This window comes from Buteo buteo, chromosome 23 (assembly GCF_964188355.1).
Source record: "Buteo buteo chromosome 23, bButBut1.hap1.1, whole genome shotgun sequence".
Lineage (NCBI taxonomy): Eukaryota > Metazoa > Chordata > Aves > Accipitriformes > Accipitridae > Buteo > Buteo buteo.
This window is the reverse complement of record NC_134193.1, coordinates 4,239,228-4,258,902: the sequence shown is the minus strand read 5'-3', so window position 1 is coordinate 4,258,902 and position 19,675 is coordinate 4,239,228. Positions and strand designations below refer to the sequence as shown.

The 19,675-nt window shown below is 58.1% G+C and overlaps 1 protein-coding gene across 4 annotated transcripts in view; it reads left to right on the top strand.

Moving 5' to 3' along the window:
• The first annotated feature begins 856 nt into the window (after positions 1-856).
• Positions 857-19,675, top strand: part of FOXP4 (forkhead box P4) — a 63,444-nt gene continuing 44,625 nt past the window's right edge. For 2 of the 4 annotated variants that reach the window (XM_075055006.1, XM_075055003.1), the window contains exon 1: positions 857-1,267. The gene's annotated coding sequence lies outside the window, so the exon portion shown is untranslated. Of the gene's footprint in view, positions 1,268-1,326; positions 1,397-2,498; positions 2,518-19,675 lie in introns of those variants that run through there. The other 2 variants (XM_075055004.1, XM_075055005.1) reach the window with 2 other exon arrangements.

Sequence of the window (19,675 nt, the reverse complement as noted above, 5' to 3'; positions counted from 1 at the left end):
GGTAAAAAAAGGGAGAACGTAGAGCAGTCACACTTTGGTGCTATTGAAACATACTGGCTTCGACACTTTGCGCAAAACTTTATTTCACTCCTTCCACGTGAGATTTGGACCATCCATCCCTAACCTGTGCAGATCCCTGCAGCAGATGGGAACGTCACCTCCCGAACTGCTGCTCCGAGCCAGCCTCAGCGGCGAGGCCGGGGCGCCGAGCCCTCCTCCGCAGCCGGCTGCGTCTCCCCATCCTGCTCAGAGGGGGTCCCAGCACCCGGGTACTGGTTTGGGTTCAGCACCCAGGTACTGGTTTGGGTCCAGCATCCTCGTGGAGGTTTGGGGCCTCCATCCAGGAGATGGTTGGGTTCAGCGTCCAGGTGGTGGTTTGGGTCCGGCACCCTGATGCGGGCTCTGCGGACCCCCTCCCTGCCGGCGGGATGGGGGTGTCGGGGTGTAACAGAGCCGGGCTGGGCGCCGCTGGGGTCACCAGCTCAGCGCCTTGCCGTTCCCATCTGTAAAATGGGGTCAGCGACTCCGTCCCGGCTCTGCCCCGCGCACCTTGTGGGTGGAGAGGAGGGGGCGGCTGGGCGCGCGTCCCCCAGCGCTCCGCAGCCGCCCGCTCCCCCGTGCCTCAGTTTCCCTCCCGCAAACTCCCCCCACCCACCCAGCCCCAGGGCATCGCTGCGCCCGGGGGGAGAACACGACCAAACGCAGCAGGAAAAAAAACCAATTAGCGCGGCCGTTAATGAGCAAAACGCAAAGGGGAAGAGACCGGGGCACATCGCCCAGGGGTGAGGGTGCAGGGGGTGGGGATAGCCCCCCCCCCCAAAAAAAAAAAAAAAAAAAGAGGGGGGGCGGGCAGGGGGGGTGCAGAGGAGGAGGAGAGGAGGAAGAGGGGGGGGACACACACACGGGCGGGGAAAGCGGCTGCACCTGCTTTAGAGGAACTATGGTAGGGCGGCCGGCGCCCGCCCCGCGCCGCCGCGCCCGCGCTGCCGCCGCCGCCGCCGCGCCGAGCCGGACCTGAGCGCGGCGCGCACGGCCCCGGCCCGGCCCCGGGGCTGCCCGCGCTCCGCACGGCCCGGCGCCGCCCAGCAGCCGCAGCGGGGCGTCAGGGGCGGCGGCGGCGCCGGTGCCCGGGGAGCCCGTCCCGTTTCTTTCCCCGTCTCACCACCACCCCCCCCCCCCCCCCCAACCCTCCACCGCTTACTCGCCATGCCGTGCCGTTCCTAAGCTCGCAGCCCCGCCGCGGCCGCCCCGTCGAAGTTTGGGGAAGGTGCGGAGAGGGGGAGGAGGAGGAGGAGGAGGAGGAGGAGTGGGGAGGGGGGGGGGAAACGGGACCCGGGTGAGAGGCGGCGCGGCCGCATGCCCGTCGCGGAACCCCCCGGCTGTTCGGCGGGACCAGGTGGGTGAGAGCGGAGCGGGACCGGGCGGGAGGGTCCGTGCGTGTCCCCGCCACGGGAGTCCCGTCCCCCCCCCCCCCCCCTCCTCCCCACGGGGGGTGCGCGGTGCCCCCGCCCCAGCTGCTGCGGGTGGAGGGGGGGGATTTCGGGATGCCCCCCTCCGCCCCCAAGCACCGGCAGGTGTGGGGCGGGTGGGGGGGTCGTGGTGTATCCCCCCCCCCACTACCACTCGGGAGCGCGGCGGGTCCCTGTGTCGTGTGTGTCCCCCCCCGCACGCTCGGCCGCGGCGCGCTCGGAAGTTTGTTGCGGCGCCCGGACAAAGGGAGCGGGGCCGGGGGCTCGGTGAGCCGGGGGGGGGGGTGGGAGAGGGGTCCGGGGGGGTGTCCCGGTGCGGGGGGGTCCTCGCTGTGTCCCCGGCTCGGTGCGGGGGTCTCCGCCGCTTCCCCCCCCCCCCCTCCCTCCCATCCACCCACGCGAGGCGTTTCGCTGGCCGGTGGAGGAGGGAAGTGGGGGGGACACGGCAACCCCCCCCCCCCCCGGGGGAGGGCGTCGGGCACCGGGAAACTTGCGCTGCCGCCGGGAGAGCCCCGCTGCCGGGGCCGGATCCGGACCTGCCTCCGCCTCGGGGTCCCGCACCCCCAGGACGGGGGGGGGGGGCTTCGCACCGGGCGGGTTTTAGCCGGAGGGGGGGGACACACACACCAGTCCCTGCCCTGCCGGCCGCCCCTGGGCTGCCTTTGTTGGTGCTTCCCATTCCCCCCCCCCCCCCCCCCGTCTTTCTTTTCTCTCCTGCAGTTTTGTTTTAATTCCGGCTTCTTAGGGGGGGCTTGGGTGGGTGGTTGGGGTTTTTTTTTGGTTTTTGTTTTTTTTTTTTTTTTTTTTCCCCTCCTTCCCCTCCCCACCGTTGCATTTTAACTCAGCCCCGCCGCTCCGTGCCGAGGAGCGGCCCAGCGGGTGCGATCGCCTCCTTTGAGATCGATAAGTAAGTCAGCCCCAAGTTTTGAAATTGGTGGGAGAAGCAACCGCCGCCGTCCCCGTCAACCTGCAGCCAGACCGGCCGTCGCTCCAGCAAGCGCCCTGGGAAATCCTTCGCGGTCTCTAAAATAATAACCCAAACTGCAAGGTGAGGGGAGAGGAGGACAAATGCACGGCTTCGGATGGAGCTGGAGAATATTCCCGAGAAATTCCCGCAGGTTTGGATTCCGGAGGAGGGGGGGAAAGGCGGTGGTTACGGCAGGCGGCTGCGAAGCGAAGCCCTGCCCCGCGTTTTCGCCCGTGCCTGCGTTTCACCCGGTTGCAAAGTTTGAGAGGCTTTGGTGTGTCTTTGTTCGAAAGGGGAGCGAGGTTGGGGTGGTTTTTTTTTTTTCCAAGGGTTTGGGGGGGGTCTTTATAACCTCGACGCGATGCCCGCTGCCTGCGGGAGGTCTCGGCGGGCTGGCTGGGACCCTGCCGGCAGCGGCTACTAATAATATCAGCAATAATAATGTGTTTGGAAAGAGTTTTTATTACGGAGCTGTTGTCTTCTGGGAGTTCAGAAATTCCCGGGCAAATATTGTTTAACGAAGCTGGCGGCGGGTCGCTGGGAGCCCCGGATCAGCCTCTTTCATCCCGTTCCCACCCTGGTGTCCGCCTTCGTTGCGAGATGCTCTCCCAGCCCCGGCACTGGCAAAGTTCAGATATTTCTATTCTTCCCTGATCCCTCTTCCTCGTCCGCGTGATAAACAAACGCGCCTCTGTCTCTTCTCCCCTCTCCCCCTCTCTCCCGCTAAAAAAGAAAGGCACTTCAGAAAGTGCTGTGTTAGCAGCAGATTGCTCTGAATATTTCTTTTGGTGGTAGGAAATCTGTTTTGAGTTGGCAGGCGCGTTTTGAAGGTGTGTATAGGAGAGAACAAGTGGAGTGTAATTGGTTTTTCTTTTTCCATTTGGGAGTGATTCTTTTTCTTTTTTTCTTTCCCCTTTTAAAAAAAAAAAATAAGCAAAGGGCTGTCTCTTTCCCTCTCTCCCCTCCTGTGCACTTTTTAATACAAATGAAAAATGGGGGGGGGGGGAACCAGGAATAATTCACAGGCATCTGCAAACTCCACTTTGCTCGGAGTAGTGGTCGGGAACTGCCCGCTTTGAAAACTTGCGCTGGGATTTTTTTTTTTTTCTTTTGCTCTTCTTAATATAGTCCTAGAGGAATTTGTGTCTGAATTCCTCCCCGGGATCGCTCGTCGGCTTCAGGCAGTTCTTCCATCCCCATCGGTCTTGCTGGGAGACCGCGATACCCAGAGATTTGCCTTTTACCACACTCAGAACCAAGTTAGCATCGGATTAAGACCTCACTTTTCCGCAAGCATTGTAAAGCTGTGGGGCATACAATAAAAATGTTATTAGTTTCTGTATTAAAAGCTTGGGTTGTTTTTAACCCAAACCAGAGGTAGGATTTACTTTTACAAATTTCTTCTTGTGTGTTAAAAATTTACACGAGAAATGTGTTATGCTGGAGAACAGGCATTTGATGTTAAATCAACCCAACATGTGTCTTGTACAGGCGGTGTGACCCTGGTCCTTGTGTGTTTGCATGGACGTGTTCCCTTTCATGCCTCCCCGTATTCTCAATTAAATGTAGCGAAGTCTCGGGCTCTTGTGAAATCTAACTCTTAGTTTATTATTGTTTATTTTTTTAAATTTCCACTCCACCTTAAAGTCCATCAAAAAAAAAAATCCAACAAGCCCCCAGGGGTGGGTGGACAGAGAAAATAATCAGATTTGGAAAAATTACCCATTGCCCCCCTTTTTCTTTCCTTTTTTTTTTTTGTTTTGTTTTTTGTCTCTCTCCCCCCCCCCCCCCCCCTTCCAGGTTGCTTAAATCAAACTGGGAAGGGGGGTATACATGGGGGAGAAGGGACAAAATTTCCAGTGCCAAGCTGGGGAGCTTTTGTCAGGGCTGTGAAGCCCTCCGTGGCTCCGGCTCCTGCCTTTTCTTCTGCCCTTTGTGGTGCCGGGGCTGGGGGCGAGGCGGGGAAGAGCTTTCCCGAGCCCTCCCGCTCCCTCCGCTTCCAGTAGTGGTCAGGAGCCCTTGTTTTGAGATGCTACCTGTTTGGTTTTCTTTTTTTTCATTTTAATTTACTAGTTCTTGAGGGTTGTTTTTTTTTTTGTTGTGGGGTTCCCCCACCACCACCCCATCCCAAGCTCCTTCTGCTGGGGTGTTTGGCGTGGGGATGGAGATGCCGCCGCTCCGAGCATCGCTCCCGTGATAAAAGCCAAACCGCTGCGAGAAACCGGCCCCGTCGCGCGAAGTTGGACTCGGTTGGGAGGGAAAAAGTGCGGGAGAACGGGATCGGCCTTGGAGAATCCCCCCAGCTCCTTAACCTGCGCACCCCGGGGATGCGTCGCCCAGCGGGGCCGGGGGGAGCGATGGGTGCCCCCCGCTCGCCGGTTTGGGGAAGGAGGAGGCGATGGAGAACGCCGGGGCGAGGGGAGGGTTGGGACTCGGCGTGCTGGGGAGGGGGGGGCAGAAGGCTGAGCAAACAGAGCGAAATGAAATAAAATGGATTAAAGTTGCTGCTGGGGGGAGGCGGGGAGGGGGCTGATACTCAGACCCGAAAAAAAAAAATATAAAAAATATCTGTAAATGCTGTGTCCAGCCCCAGTTGCTTCCCTGAAAGACGGGTGACTGTAGGTTTTACGTCTCCTTTTGGAAAGGGAAGAGCAGGGCGCGTTGAAAAAGAAATAAAAAAAAAAATAAATCTGTGCAATGTATAAAATCAAGTGACACTAAAATATCTACTCCGGGCCCTCGCCCTTTCTCTCCTAATAACCCGGCAGGAATGCGAGTGCACTCAGTTGTGAAGTTGCTGCCCGGAGAGCCCGGGAGCTTTTCTTTTCTGCCGCTGGAGAGGGGGATGCTTTGAGTCTGCTGATGTTTGTGTCTTGCTGTGGGGCTGGGGGAAAGGGGGGTGGCAAGGCTCTGGCTTTCAGGTTTTTCTCTTCTTTTATTTTTTTTTTTTTTTCCTCCCCCCCTTTCCTCTTTTCTTGTTGGTCCTGTGAGGAGGGTGGAAGGGGGGAGCGAGGCCGGAGGAGGAGAGGTGCGGTGCTGGGTTTGCTTTTGTAGAAGCAAAGTGGGGGGCGAGCCGTGCCCCCAGCCAGGGACGGGGCTCATTCTTCCAACCGGAGAAAGGCGGGAGAGCCCAGAGCTCCCCGGCTTTTCTTTTGCTCCTTTAAAAGTAATACACGTTTATGGCTCCTTGCGTCGCTTTTCCCACTGCGGAGTGGGGTTTGGTGGCCCGAAGTATTTAGGGGAATTCTCTTATTTATGGAAGGGAGAGCCGGGGTGGTTTTCCGCCTTCGTCCCCCTTCCCCGCGGTGGTTTTGAAGCACGGGAGAGCCCGCGGGTTGTGGCTGGCAGGTGGTTTGTGGAGGTCTCGTGGGGATGTTCCCCGTTGTTCGCACCCCGGCGTCTCCCCGGGTGTGTGTGGGGGGGTCCCACCTCCTCAGCGGGGGCCGTCCCGGGTTTATCCTCTGCCCTGCACCGGGGCTCCCGAAATGACCCTGCCGTCGCCTCGGTGTCACCTGCCACTTCTGGAAGGGGAAACTTGAAATTTCCTGTCCCGTCCTCTTTGATTTCCAGCTCCTCCGGCGCGGCCGTGGGGGTTACGTGGGGTGGGGGGGCACCTCGCAAACCCGGCTTGGGGGGGGGGGGTCCGTCCTGCCCTGGGAGGGATGCGCTGTGGGCATCCTCCCCACGGAGGGACGAGCTCTGTGCTAGCGGGAGAGGGGAGGAAAAAGGTGGGAAATAAAACTGCAAATGCACTCGGAGCTTGGAAACCCATGTGTTTGCCTCGGAAGATGTAAAAATCCTCCGTGCGCCGCTTCTGGGGACCCCCGGCGCGCCTGAGAGAGACGCAGGGGTAGCTGCTCGCTTGAAATGAAACCCAGGGGCCGTGACATCAGTTTTGCAGTGAGTTGCCGTCCGGCTTTCGACCCCGCGGGGCTGGCCCTGCTCGCCCCTCCGAGCAGCCGCGGGGCTTTGGCCGGTGAAGCTCGCTCCTCTGCCAACTGATGGGAGAGCGGCGTGGGGAAGGACTCGCACCCATTTTATCATCTTGCAAAACCTTCCCCCTCCCCCTGCTCGCTGTGCTGCACCTTTTAAAGTCAAATATAACTTGTAGATCAAGATGGGGCTGGGCACAGCTTGAAAAACTTCCTAATTTCCCCCCCCCCCCCCGCCGCTGCAAGTGTTTGTTGTATAAAACACAGCGAAGACGCTGCTCGAGAGTTGTTTTTTTCCGAACTTTTCCTAATTTAAACCCCTTTTGGCAATCACATAGGCAAGTCTCTATGATAAAACATGTTGCTGGTAACGAGACTGCCCGTGACAAAAACGTGTTTGCAAGTGGAACGGCATCGGGGAAAGGGAAGAATTAAGAGGCAGAAGCAGCAGAGAAGGAGAGCTGCTCCCTTCGGAGGTCGGCAGCGCGATGCTGCGGAGGAAAATGCAACCCGTCCGCCCGCCACGTTTTATTTTATAAAGATCCTGCTGGAGGAGAGATTAGATCTGGGGATGGAGCTGGAGGGAAGTCATTAAGGGATTACGATGCCTTGTGCCGGCAGCACAGACGTGGGCACGGGGCTGGCTGTAACGGTACCTGGATACCCAGGCAGACGAGCCCTGCGTGCGCGAAGCACTTGGCACGGGGAGTCGGGATCCTCTCTCTCTTTTTTTTTTTCTTTTTTTTTTTTTTTTTTTAAAGGGAAAAAAAAAAAAAGCCTGTATTTGCAATCTGCTCTGCAGAGCAGTTAGCTCGAGTAAAGCGAGCTGGTGTTGGCGTTCGCTGGCCCCAGGCGACACTTGCCGCCTGGTTCTTGTGCCCTGGCAAGTTGGCAAAAAGTGTTTTGCGGTGCGTTCTGGTGGAAAGCCTTCTCCTGCGCCGCTGTCACCGGGTCTAGATGAGCAGCAAAAATGTGCTGCTTTTTTAGCAGAATAAGGAGTGGAGGGTGGCTGTGGGAGGAAAATTCACCTGGTCCCAACTCTGCTGGGGGCTCCTGGGTGTGTTTATCGGGAGTCAAAGGTGCGCTAATAAAACTTTTTGGGGGAAGATGACTTTCAAAGCCAAGGAAAGGTGCGAAAAAAAAAATAAATTCCTTTTTAAGGTACTAGAGGAGGAAAAAAATCCCGTGGAGGGCCCCGATTTGGAGGTGATTTGGAAGCTGTTCATTCTGCCTCATGGCAAACCACCTCCACGTGACCGGCTTCAGTGGGGAGCTGGCACCAGCCAGCCGGGAAACCGCGGATGGGGCTGGGAAATGCCGGACTGGTCCCGGCTGGGCTGTGGGGCTGGCAGGGAGCTACAGCCCCCCAGGGAGGAGAAGGAAGACCCCCATGTGATGGGTACGTGCTCTGTGTGCGTAGTGCGGGCTGTTCGGCAGCTCCCGAGGCTCGGGGAGATGCCGGCCCCGCAGCGGGTTTTGCTCAGGCACCGATGCTCCCGTTTAAACACGGGGCCACGACCGGCATCGGCCGGGATGAGCCGCTCGCCTGGAGCGGGCGGTGTTGAAACAACTTATTTCAACACACCTTTGCCAGGTCTCTGGCGGAGCTGGGTTTATCTAGTGGGATTTAACTGTGCCGTGGCTGATAAAGGCATAAAACACCAGCGGTGCCGTCCGGGGCAGCGAGCGCTTGGGCAGGGCTAGCTGAGCATCGCGCTGCCGAGCCACCTCGGGGGCCAGGAGCCATCAAAGCCCTGAGCCCAGACCCTCTGGCCGTTCACTTGCTTCCTCCGAGTCTTGGTTTATTCCACAAACTGTAGATTTTAGGTGAGTGATTTTCTTTTTGCCTGCTGATTGTGGATCTGCGAGCCGGGGATTGTTCTTTATTTGTTCGCCTGTAGCGAGATCTGGAAGGGGACGAGTTAGGAGAAGCTGTCGTGGGCTTGGTAAAAGACATTTTCAACCTTAGGAAAGAGGGACAGCGGAGGAAGGCTCGAGGTAGGTCGCTTAATGCAAAATATAAGGCCAGAACTTGTGCTCGTGAGCGAAGGATGGTGGTCCCTCGGCTTTGGTTCCCTGCCTGCAAGTTGTCCCTCGCGGCCCGTTAATGGGAACGGGTTTGCCCAGTGACTTTCTGCCGGTGTTTTTTGGCCCGGGGGTGGCTCGCTCGTGTGCCGGAGCTCGCGCTGGGCTCACGGCTCGGTTGGGTGTCACCCGTCACGTGCCGGGATCACGGCACGTCGGTGGGGTTGGCCGCGGCGGCGTGGGGTCTCTGCCGTGGGTGATTTTCCTTTGGCCGCACCGTTCTGGGGGCTACTGGGAGGATGCTCCCGGCTGCGGGACTGTCCCCAGACCCCACTGGGACGTCGAGCTTCGGGGGTGCCTCGGCTCCCGGCTTGCCCGATGGCTTCGTCCGCAGCTCCCGGGGGATGGAAACGCCTGGCCGGGATGGCAGGGGACGTCTGGCTGCCTCCCGGGGCAGGGGGAGAGGTGCAAAAGGCCCTGTTTGGGCTGTTTGGGGCTCGGGGTGGTCACGAGGGTGTCGGAGGAGCCACCCTGGGCTGCGGGGACAACTTCAGGCGAGGCATAACTGACAGAGATGAAGTTTCTTGTTGAGCGTCGGGAGTTTTTGGCTGAACTGGACCAGGCTTTGGGCAGGAGTGGTGGGCAGAGACCTTGTACTGGGGAGGGAGAAACCCTCTCCCGCGGCCTGGGGCTTCCCATACGGTGCCGGGTCCCTTCTGGGGGACACTTCTTGGGCTGTGTCCTGGCAGCCGCCTTGCCACGGAGCTGCGCGGCACCGGGAGCCCTTTTGCGAGGGCTGCGCTGGCTTTTGAGCTTCTCTGGCTGGAGAAGCGCACCCCAAAACTCGCCATTCCTAAGCACAGTGTGGAAGCAGCGCGGGATCGCCATCCCTTGAACAAAACCAAAATGCCCCTTAACAACCTGTGATTTTTTTTTGATTTTTTTTTTTTTCTTGGGTATCTCCCCCCTTCTCCCAGGGAAGCTCCATGCATCCAGCAAGGGGCCAGCTCTGCTGAGCATCCTGTGGCCCCGCATCCCTGTCCCGGCTTCCAACCAGGAGGGGCAGGAGGAGGCAGTGAGATGCTTTTTTGCCACCAAGAAGGTTTTCCCAGCGGGTGGCCGTCACCCAGCAGGCTGGGTCCTTCCTCCAGAGTATAAAGCCCACCCGGCCGATCCCTCCTGGATGCAGCTAGACCTGACAGTGGGAGGGAAATTCCCTGGAGCGCAGGGTAACTTGGATCTGGAATACAAATGTGGTGTCATTGGGCTTATTAAAAAACAGAAGAAGGAGAGAAAATAAAAGCGGGGTGGGGGGGAAAGTGTCCCATAACTTTTGTGGCAGGAAATGTGGATTTTGAAAACGTGTTGTGCCGGGCCTAGCTGCGAAAAAAACCTTATTTTGCTGAGATGGATTCGGGTGGGGGTAAAACGCCACCTCCAGCTTTGCCCTTCTCTGGGGTTGTTTCCAAAGTATTTACGCTTTCCCCTTTTACTCCCAACCTGCTTGCCCTGCAGTGAAGTCCCTTCCCAACCAGAGCGGTGGCATTTTTATTCTGCATTTCTGCAGCGGGGTCCCTGTGGGATGTGGTTTGGTTTATGGGCAGGGGAGGGTCTCCCCCTCCCCATGTCCTTCTCGCGCTGCCGTGCCCCACGCTCGGCTTCGGCTCTGCCAGGAGTGGGGTTTGGGGAGCCAGGCTGCGACCGCTCCGCCTGGCACGAATGTTCGCCGTTCATAAATTAAAACCTCAAAATCGACGTGATTTCTCATTTGGAAAAGAAGAGGGGCGCTTGTCCCCCACTGTGCGGATAAATCTGGGGCTGGGGGAAGGAGGAGGAGGGTGCTGCTGTGGGTCCCATCGCTCCCAATTTGTCTCAGCCTCTTGGCACCCGCAGTCCGGGGCACTCGTGCCGTGCTCCCTCCGACCCGCCGTGGCACTGGGGGTGCTGGGTTTGTCGGGGGCTGCTTGTGTTCGACAGCGGAGCCGTTCCTCCTGCGTGCAGGTGCGAGGTGAGAAGCAGGCGAAGGAGAAGAACGGGCAGGCTGGGGTGCACGGGGCCGGATCCTGCACCCCTGCAAACCTGAGTGGGGTCAGAGCTGTACTGGTTTCCGCAGCAGACCCCGATGGATGGGGGTGAAAGCACCGAAAGCACGCGGAGCAAAGTGCCCTGGGAAAGGCTCCGAAGCTGCCTGCGTGGGGGGGTGCCGGGGCTTGGGGCGCAGGGTCCCCTCTGTCCTCGGAGCTGGGTTCGGTCACCTCCTGGGGGGTGATCAAGATCGAGCACTGGCTTCTCGAGTGTCTGCAAAACTCCGGCAGATCCTGCGTTACATCAGCGGGGGGTTCTTGCTGTGTTTTTCCACATTGCACCCGGCTGATGGAGTCCCGCGGGATTGCTCGGGAGGGTTGGGGGGAATCGCAAGCGGTGACAGAAAAGGTTCCTGACACGCACTGGGTGCAGGGAGGCCTTGATGTGCTTTTTTCACTTTCTGGTCCCTCTGTGCAGGGTTTCTGGCTGGGGCAGGGACATGGGGGCATCAGGGCATCGCTGCTGTGTGCAGGGTGGGCGAGTGAGTGCCAGCCCCCGAGTGCCCCTCGGGAGCTTGTCCAGCCTGCGGAGGCATCTATGCAGTCTTGGGGAAAATCTCCCCAAATCTGGGGTTTGTTGTGCGTGTTGGAAAGGGGAGATGCCCAGTCAATGTGCTTTCAAGAGAAACAAGTAAAGGAAAATGTCCTAAAATCCATCCCAGTGAGGGGTGGAGGTGCAGAGAGTGCTGGAGAAACCCCGGTAAGGGATTTCTGGCCGAGCTCCGCTCCTGTGGCACGACACGAGGTTCGTTTCATCCCTCTTTAGCCGTAGCGATAGGCAGAAGATTTGTGCTGAAATTTGGGTCTGAGTTTCCCTGGCTCCTCTGCTCGCCCTGGCAGCGACGTTCGGTGCTGCAGGGACCAGCCCGTCTTCTCTTAATGTGTCTCTGCCTGCCCTGAAGGATGCTCGGGGCTCACCGAATGCGGCCGGCAGATCGGGGTCGTTCCCTGCTCACCACAGCTCTATTTGGGTTAGTCATGCTTCCCCTTTTAAACCAGGTTTTTATTTATACCTAGCGTGGCAGAGTGTACTTTTAGGGCCTGTTTCAAAATCCCTTGAAGTCTTTCCCTTGATGCCGGCGGGCTCGAGCCTTGAACAAATGTCATTTTCCCTGGGAAGTGGAGCCACGGCTCTGAATCTGGGTCAAACTTCGGGGCTGTCGGAGCAGCCCCATCTGCAGATCAAATGCCACCTTGTTCCCGCACCACGCACGTATTGCACCAGTGCCGATACTGGCATCGCTGGTCTCGCGACTGGGCAAAAGCAGTGCTGGAGCGATTTCCCCCTGGGTTATAGAGCTGGTGGTTTTAAAATACTCTCTGATGAAAAGGCCAGTCCATTTGGAAATGCAATGAGATGAAGTGGAAGAGGCGAGGGGGCTCGTTTGGGGATTGATGCTGGCTTTGGGGAGGGTCGGTGCCATCTGGTCAGTTGTGTCCCTGCCATCCCGGAGCAGTGGATGCCGCAGCGGGGAGCGTCGGTGCCGCTGAATTTCCAGCTGTAGGTTTGGGCTGCTGCGGGAGGAGACGGCGGCTGTGCCCGTCTGCCTGGGAGAGGGACGGAGGGACAGACCCCTGTCCTCTGCCCTCAGAGGGGACGTGCATCTCCTTTCACTGCAGGATTGGTCCTTGCCGACCGCAGCGGAGATCTCCGCTGGTCCTCGCTGTTGCAGATACAAATGCTCTGGGAATCGCCCTGGGGCTGGGAACAAGCGGCGAGTCGCTGGTTTTAGCCGGAGGTTTAAAACAATAATTGGTGTTTTAAAATTCCTGGCAGCGGGCAGGAGCCGTGGTCTGCGTTGGGGCTGGCTGGGGGCGCGGGGCCGGGGCTGCCGGCGTGGGCAGGTACCGGGGGCTCGTGGACCAGACAGGGAGCTGGGTCGGGTCCCTGGGGGAGTCGGTGACCTGGACTTTATCCACTTCGTGTCTTGCCCGATGCTATATCCTGGTGTCGTTGCCTTCCCTCACCACGATGGGATGATTTTTGGTCCGGGGAGGAAGGGGGACATCCCCTGGGTTAGTGTCCCGCCTGGGGTGGCCGGTGACGGAGCCGGTGGCTCCGTGTCCTACAGCCGGTGATCACGGAGCGCTCGCTTCCCGCCTGGGGAGATGCGCTTTGGGGACAGCGGGGAGAGGGTTGTCTGTGGCCCTGTCTCAGCGGGAGATGCGGAAAGATGATGTGACCTGATTGCGGAGGAATGGTGCCGGCGGGGAGTCCGGAGCCGTGGCGCAGCTGCGGTGGGGCTCGTGCCAAAGCTTCCCACGTGGGCACCCTCACCTGAGACCCCAACGCGAGAGCCCGCAGCTCCGCCGTGCCGTGGGCTGGGGGTTTCTGGGTTCTTCCCCGCTAAAGAAAGCAGGTTGCTGCTGCTGGGGTGCCTTGCTGAGGTTCCCACCAGTGAGTCCTCCCCGGGCAGGGGGGCACGTCGGGAGCCGGCCAGGCACTGGGTACCTCGAGCCCCTTTCTGCCCCGGCACCCGCGGGTGCTCGGAGGGTCCCTGGGACTTGGCAGCCGGGAGCCGCTGGCCTGGGCGAGGTGCGGGGCGTTACAGCTTGCAACTGGTGAATCATAAACTAATATTTTGAAGAACGACGATTATTTTTAAGAGGGGTGGAGGGAGGAAAAAACACACAGTTTTTCAAGCGTGCTTTGCAATGAGGATGTATCTTAACACCACCTTAATGGTAATAATTCCCCAGATTTGCATGGTGCTGTCTGTCCCATGTCAGCGGGAAGGTGCCGGTGGCTTCCTTGGCTACTGCAGCACGGCTGCTTGTGGCCCAGAGCATCAGCAGCCACCCGCGTGCTGCTCTTGGGTGTCATTGCCCCCTGAAGCTGGGCTTGTCTGGGGATCTCGCTGTTCTCAGGAGGAAGCAATGCCTACTGCCAGGGATGAGCAGGGATTCGGGAGGTACGGATCACCTCGATTCACTTCGTCCTTCCATGGCTCTGTCCCTATCCAAAAAGTGGGGATGTGCTGCCCGGATCTGGGAAGATGCTGTGTCCCGGTGTGCCGTCTGGTAAGGGCTGAGCTCTGGGGATGCACAGGGCTCGGGAGCCTGGATGGATCGGCATGACCTGGGAATGCCGCGGGTGACACCGAAGTGATGCTGTGGGACCAGATCACGTTCCCGTGTTGCCGGCCTGGCAGCGGTCCAGAGGGATGCTGAAACCGCGGAGGTGCGTTGCCATCCCGCCGGGAACGGAGGGGAAAAGCTCTTGCTGCATCCGCAGCTGTGGGTGCGCTGGGTGAACCGTCACCCTCCTGGACTCCCTGGCGAAGGGTGCTGGAGGGGGATGCTCTCCCCGGGAAGAGGACGTGGCGGCTGAATGTGGCTCATCCAGGTCACAGGGAGAAGGAGCACGGGGGACCCTGGCAATCTTTTGGCTTTGGCATGGGGTAACACTTCCCCCGGCTGGAGGGATGCTCCGTGCCTCTCTGCCGAGCCTTGCTCTCTTCTCAAGCACCCAAAATGTTAAATACACCTTCGCGATCCCCTCTGCGGGTGATGTGGCCACCCGTCACCATTCCCAGTGCAAGACCCCAGGACAGCCCAGCCTCTTTGCTGAGCATGCCGCTTCCCAGCTTTTAAGAAAGCGCTGGAGAAAATCGCTCGGGTTATTCCAGTCGCTGCTCTAAGCAGAGATGTCAGGGCTGTCGGGAGCCGTGTTTGTCTTCGGGGCTGCGGTTTGCTCCGTGCGGGTGCCGAGGCTGCTGCGGGGGTGCCGGGTGCCCGGGGAAACCAGGAGATGTTGAATCCGTGCGAGATGGAGCCGAGCTGTGCAGAAATAAAATCAGGAAGGTTGTTTGAAAGTGCCGAGACAGGCTCTGGCGGTGGCTGCGAGATGGAGCCGGCCTCGGGTCATGCTTGCCTCTGATTTGGATGCAAAAAAATGGACTTCAGACCAGGAGTTTGAAAATGCCCAAGGATAGTTCTCCCCCCCACCGCCTTTTTTCTTCTCCCTCCTCGTGAGCAGCATAATTTCTGGATGGAAACCAGGCCTCTTCCTGCATAGAAATGGGATTTGCAGTGGAAAGCATCAATGTGCAGCAGGGAGTGCATTAAATAGAGCGTTTTCTGGATGAATTTTTGCACAAACATGACGGAGTCTGGGAAAACTTGCGGCATCTGAGTTCCTCCCTCCTGTTCAGTAGGCACCGTGACTTTTTATTCCTCCCCTCTGGATTATTTGAAGGCCAGAAGAGCGTTTTAGCAACCTCCAGTCTGACTTCACGCAAACTCGGCTGAAAAATTTCGCTCGGGGTCTGACACGGGAGCTTGCGCCCCAGCGCCGGGTCCCTCACGCCGATGGCCCTGCCATCGCTCCTCGTCATGGTCCGGTTTGTCCCTCACCTGCTCCAGGTCATTTTCTTCCTCCCCGGCTCTGCCCTCACCCTTTGCAGCCTCCCTCGAAGGGATGGGGCGGGGGGAGCTCCTGCAGCGTGATTTTGATTTTTTATTTAAGAGCTTCCTCCTTACACACACCCTTGCTGGGAGCCTTCCTCCGCCCCGGCGCTGCCTTTACCGTTCCCAGGGCTGCCGGGTGCTGGTGCCGCGGGGCAGCAGGCACCTTTCTCTATCGCTTCCCCGTGGCCCTCCTCTTCCTCGCGATGCCCTTTACGGCTCTATCCAAGAGGAAGAGCCCTCCTCTTCCTCAGGTACCCCAGCCTGCGGTAGGCAGGTGCCTCGACGGGGACGCCCGCGAGCGCGGGACGGCGGTCGGGCTGTCCGCGTGCAAAAAGGGCTGGAGGTGATTTTGCGTGTGCGGGGCGTGTTGCGCGTGCAAGGCGTGTTGCGCGTGTCCCGGGTGGGCTTGGGGCTCCGCTTGCTCGTGGGATGCCGGTGGGATGCTGGAGTGGAAAGGCCGGGTGAGATGCGCGCCACGGGTTGCCTGCGTTGCCGATGGGGTAAAAAAAATAATCGCGGGCGCTGGGCACGTGGGCAGAGGTTTAAACGCGAGTCGGGATTTACAAGGAGATGCCGGAGGAGCCTTCGCAAAACGTTGGTGCGATGCCGGCCGTGTCCCGGCCGCTGGCGGGGCTGGACCCGGCTGCTGGCGCTGGGCGGTGGAGCGATGCCGGAGAGCCTCGCCGGGGCTGCGGGTGCGACGGCCGCGGGCCGTGAGCGTGCACACGTGCACGAGCGTGTGCGTCCACGTGAGCGCGCGTGCCGGCGTGCACCACGGTCCACGCTGCCGTGCCGGTCCCTGCAGCCGCTGCCTTTGGACTCGGGTTCTGCTTTGGCTGCAGATGCATCCCATGCCGCGCCAGCGATGGGAGGTGCTTTTAATTATTTTAATAGGATTTTGAGGGAGGGGGTGTTTGTGCTGAAAATCCCCCGTATCTTAAAAACCCCGTCCCATGTGGAAGTGCAGAGCGGCTCTTGACAGCGAGCTGTACGTGTTGGGAAATCACACGTTCTTCCTCCTGGTGGGTTTTTTTTTTCCTGGGAGTTTGGAGTATTTTTTTTTGTTCCCTATGAATTTTTTTCCCCACCCTATTCATTATCATTTTTGTTAATTGGATTGTGATGGGAATGGTCTCTATTCAAAAGAAAAACCTCTGAGATGTTTTTACAAGTGCGTGTGCGTTTCGGGGCGGGGGGGAGAGCAAAGATGCTTGAAAGAAATAATTTTAAAAATAATTTCTTCATAAAGCTCTTTAAAAAGAAAAACCCAAGTCCCCTTCCCCCACCACGGCCACCTCCCCTCGGCCCCCCCTAATTAAACGATTTGAATTTTCACGTTAACCGCTTGGTGCTTCCTCAGCGCCTCAGATGATTAGAAAGGGATATTCATTTATGCCTTTTAAACGCCGCCCCGATTAAAATCAGAGAGATTTTTTCCTTCATCAAAATCTAACATCCTTGAAAAATTAATTTGATGCCTCTTGTTATCAATTAATTGAATCTCGTTGGGAGAGAGGCTTGTACGGCGGGTGGTTGGAGCTGGCCCTTCTGTTCTTAGTTGCTTTCCCCCCTCTCTTCTCCCTTCTGCTGCTGCTTCCAAACACTGTGACATTATAAAACTCTGCCTTTTTTTTTTTATATATTATTTTTACTCATCTCATAAAATAAAATAAATGAATAAAACTTGGTCTCTTTTCCCACCCTCCTCCCCCATTCCCTTGAGTTCCTCTTGTATGAAAGACCCTTTTTTTCCCCTTTCTCTCATCCCTCTTTCCTATAACTTCCGAGGCAGGGGGAGAGAAAGAAAGTTGGGGCTTTAGCAATTTCTCGGCGTAGCAAAGCGGCCAGGGTCCGTCTTTCTTCCTTTCTTTAATGGGGGATATTGGATATTGCATTTGAATCTCCCTCTTTTCAATTAAAAGTGCACAGCTCCTTCTCTTAAAGCCACTCTATTCTCCTCCTCTGTCTCGGCAGCCGGAGAAGCGATTTTCCTTTCTTTAATACTTCAACTCTTCCCCTGAGACAGGCTGCCTGCGTGGTTTTTTTTTTAATAGACTTTTTCTCCCTCTATTAAACTTTTCCAATCTTCGTCCCTTTATTTTTTTCCCTTCCCACCTCTTTAAACAAAAAAAAAAAGGAGAGAGAGAGGAAAAGTTATAAAATTTAAAGAACTGGGTCATTCAGGAAGTTATTCAGATAACTTAAAAATTAGGTGTTCGTTTCATTTTTACTCTCCTTGGAGTGAATCTACCTGGTTACTTTTAGATCCAGACTCTTCCCTGGTGCCTCCGTTATTTATGTCCCGTGGTGAATTTGGGGCTGGAGGTTTTGGGGGAGATCGGCTCTAAATGGAGTGAGTGCCGAGGGCGTCCCCGCTCGGGGCTGGGGAGGTGGGTTTATTTTCTCCGAAGAACGGATCTGTGCCGCGCACTTGTGGATGCCCGTGGGGTGCTGGGATGGGAGATGGGATGTGGGAGTGTTTTCTCCGTGGGTCTGGTGCCCTGGGCGAGGGGGGATTCGGTGCCAGGGCCGCCAGCTTGGGCATCCCACCCCGTGCCGTGTGCTGTCCCGTCGCGGCGAGGGGTTTTGGTGCCACGCTGGATTTGGGGTCCTAGAGGTGAGAGATGCCGTTGCCCGTTTCCAGCCTTGCCTGTCCTCGCTTGGGTGCCTCTTCTGGTCCCGTGTGGGTTGTCAAGGATTTTGGGGATGCTCTGGGGGGGAGCGGAGACCCTGCCCCCACGGGCGCAGGGGGCTGCAGGGCTGTGTCTGCGCTTCGGGATGTTTTTCCTTTGAATTCCCATTTAGAACACGTCAGGCAGAAGGAAAGCAAGTTTTTTAGGGGGATGAGAAATTGGAGTCTGCTTTAACCTCCCTCCCTACTCCCAGGGCCGGATCCTGGCACGGCGATGGCAGCCGGAGCTCCGCGGGGGCTTCCCGGAGCTCGGGTTTTGCCCCCCCAGCCTCGCTGGCTGCAGCGAGCATCCATCGGGATGCGAGTACCGCACCTGCACCCCGACCTGTGGGGATGCTCCGGTGCGGCAGCGATGAACCGTGCTGGGTGCAGACCACCAGCACCCGCCCAGCTGGCCCCCACCAAGGGTGCTGCCCCACTTGGGGTCCCCCTGGGCCCACACATGCGGCTCCCGAGCAGCGAGGTGGGAGCCCCCGTGCACCACGTCACTATTTAATTAGACGTCCCTGATTAACAAAACTTGGCGTTCGGCTTCCTCCTGCCCTCATCTTTCCTGGCTCCGAATCAATGGCTTTGATATGCTAATTAGGGAGTAATTTAATTTCAAAAGGCCGCAATTAACAAGGGTGTTGTGGACATGCTGTAGTTAAGCGGCGTAATCTAATTTGCATTAGTAACAAGCAGGGACTAATTAGAAGCTTAATTAGACACTTAGACGGCTCTTGTGTTTACTTTCTTAATGAGATGGAGTGGGGCTCTTTTTTTTTTTTTTTTTTTTTTTTTTTTTTTTAATCTTTTCAAGAGCGCAACGAGGGAAGCACAGGATGGAGCAGCAGCCCGGGTGCCCGGCACGTGCCCGGCACTGGCCTCGCCAGCCATCCGGCACCGGCCCGGCCCGTGTCCGGCCAGCCCGCATCCGCGTCGGAAGGGATTTTATTTTCCTCGAAGCTTGGCAGGGAATGGAAGACGTGCCAACCAGCCATCGGCATCTCCAGGGATGCTCCGCATCCCGGTGCGGGATGGCTCGCTGGGATGGGCACCCAGCGGAGGATCTCCCGTGGGGTTGGCTGCGGTCGGAGCGTCCTCGTTGCTGCGTGGGTGCGAGCTCCGGAGAGCAAAGGGTGCTCCGAGGGAGGCATGTTTCGGAGAAGGCGGGTGGGCTCGCCAGGACCCAAGCAGGAATAGTGCCCGTGTCCCGCTGACCGGCACGGCACGGTCCCAGGGGCTTCGCCCGTCGGTGCCGCTCGCGCTTCCAGGTGCGCTCCCGGCTCTTCGAGTGAGATGAACCAACTTTTGGGGGAGAAAAACCTCTCTGTGGTCGTTCTTGCTTGATTTCTGTGGAGCAGCAAACGCTCGCCGCTGCCCGGCGCTCGCCGCTGCCCGTGAGCGTGGCCAGGGCGGTGATGGCATCGTGGCGGGCAGGCGAGGAGAGCTGGAGGGGGGAAAGGTCTGCCTGCCGGCGAGGGCGAGCACCTGGAGGTTGGTTCTTCCCAAAGAAGTTGCTGGGAGCAAGATGAAAGTGGGAGATGAAAGTGCCCAGAGGTGAGATCCCATTAAAGCGGTGCCCAGGCTTAGCCAGTCCTTGCTTCCTTAAATCTCTTCTAATTTACAGTAATGCTCTAGATTCGTTTCAGCTCCCCCAGACTTTTATTTTAATCCCCTTTCCACATTTCCATGTGTTTATGTGTTAATTAAAGGGTAAAAAGCCACTCTCCGAGCAATCCCGGCTGCTGCTTCTCTTCAAGCCAAAGCCTTTTAAGATTAGCGAGCCACTTCCTAAAGCCTCGGCGCTGCCGGATCCGGACGAGCAGGTTGCTCAACTTTCCGTAGCTCGGAGCAGATCCGGTGCCTGGGATCGAGCCTCCCCGAGTCCTCGTCTCCTCCCAGCCGTGCAGAGGAGCATCCTGCAAAACTTCTGCCGGCTCTGGGGGATTTGCTCGGTTCCGTGCTCCTCCATCATCTGGAAGAGGCTGCCGGCACGGCTGGCTCCTGCTGCTGGAGGGAGAGCTCTCGCCGTGCCACGGGGCAGCCCCCTGCTCCCCTCCAGGTCCTGGCGAGGCTGGAGCTGGGAGGAAGGGTCTGGAAAACCGCTTTGG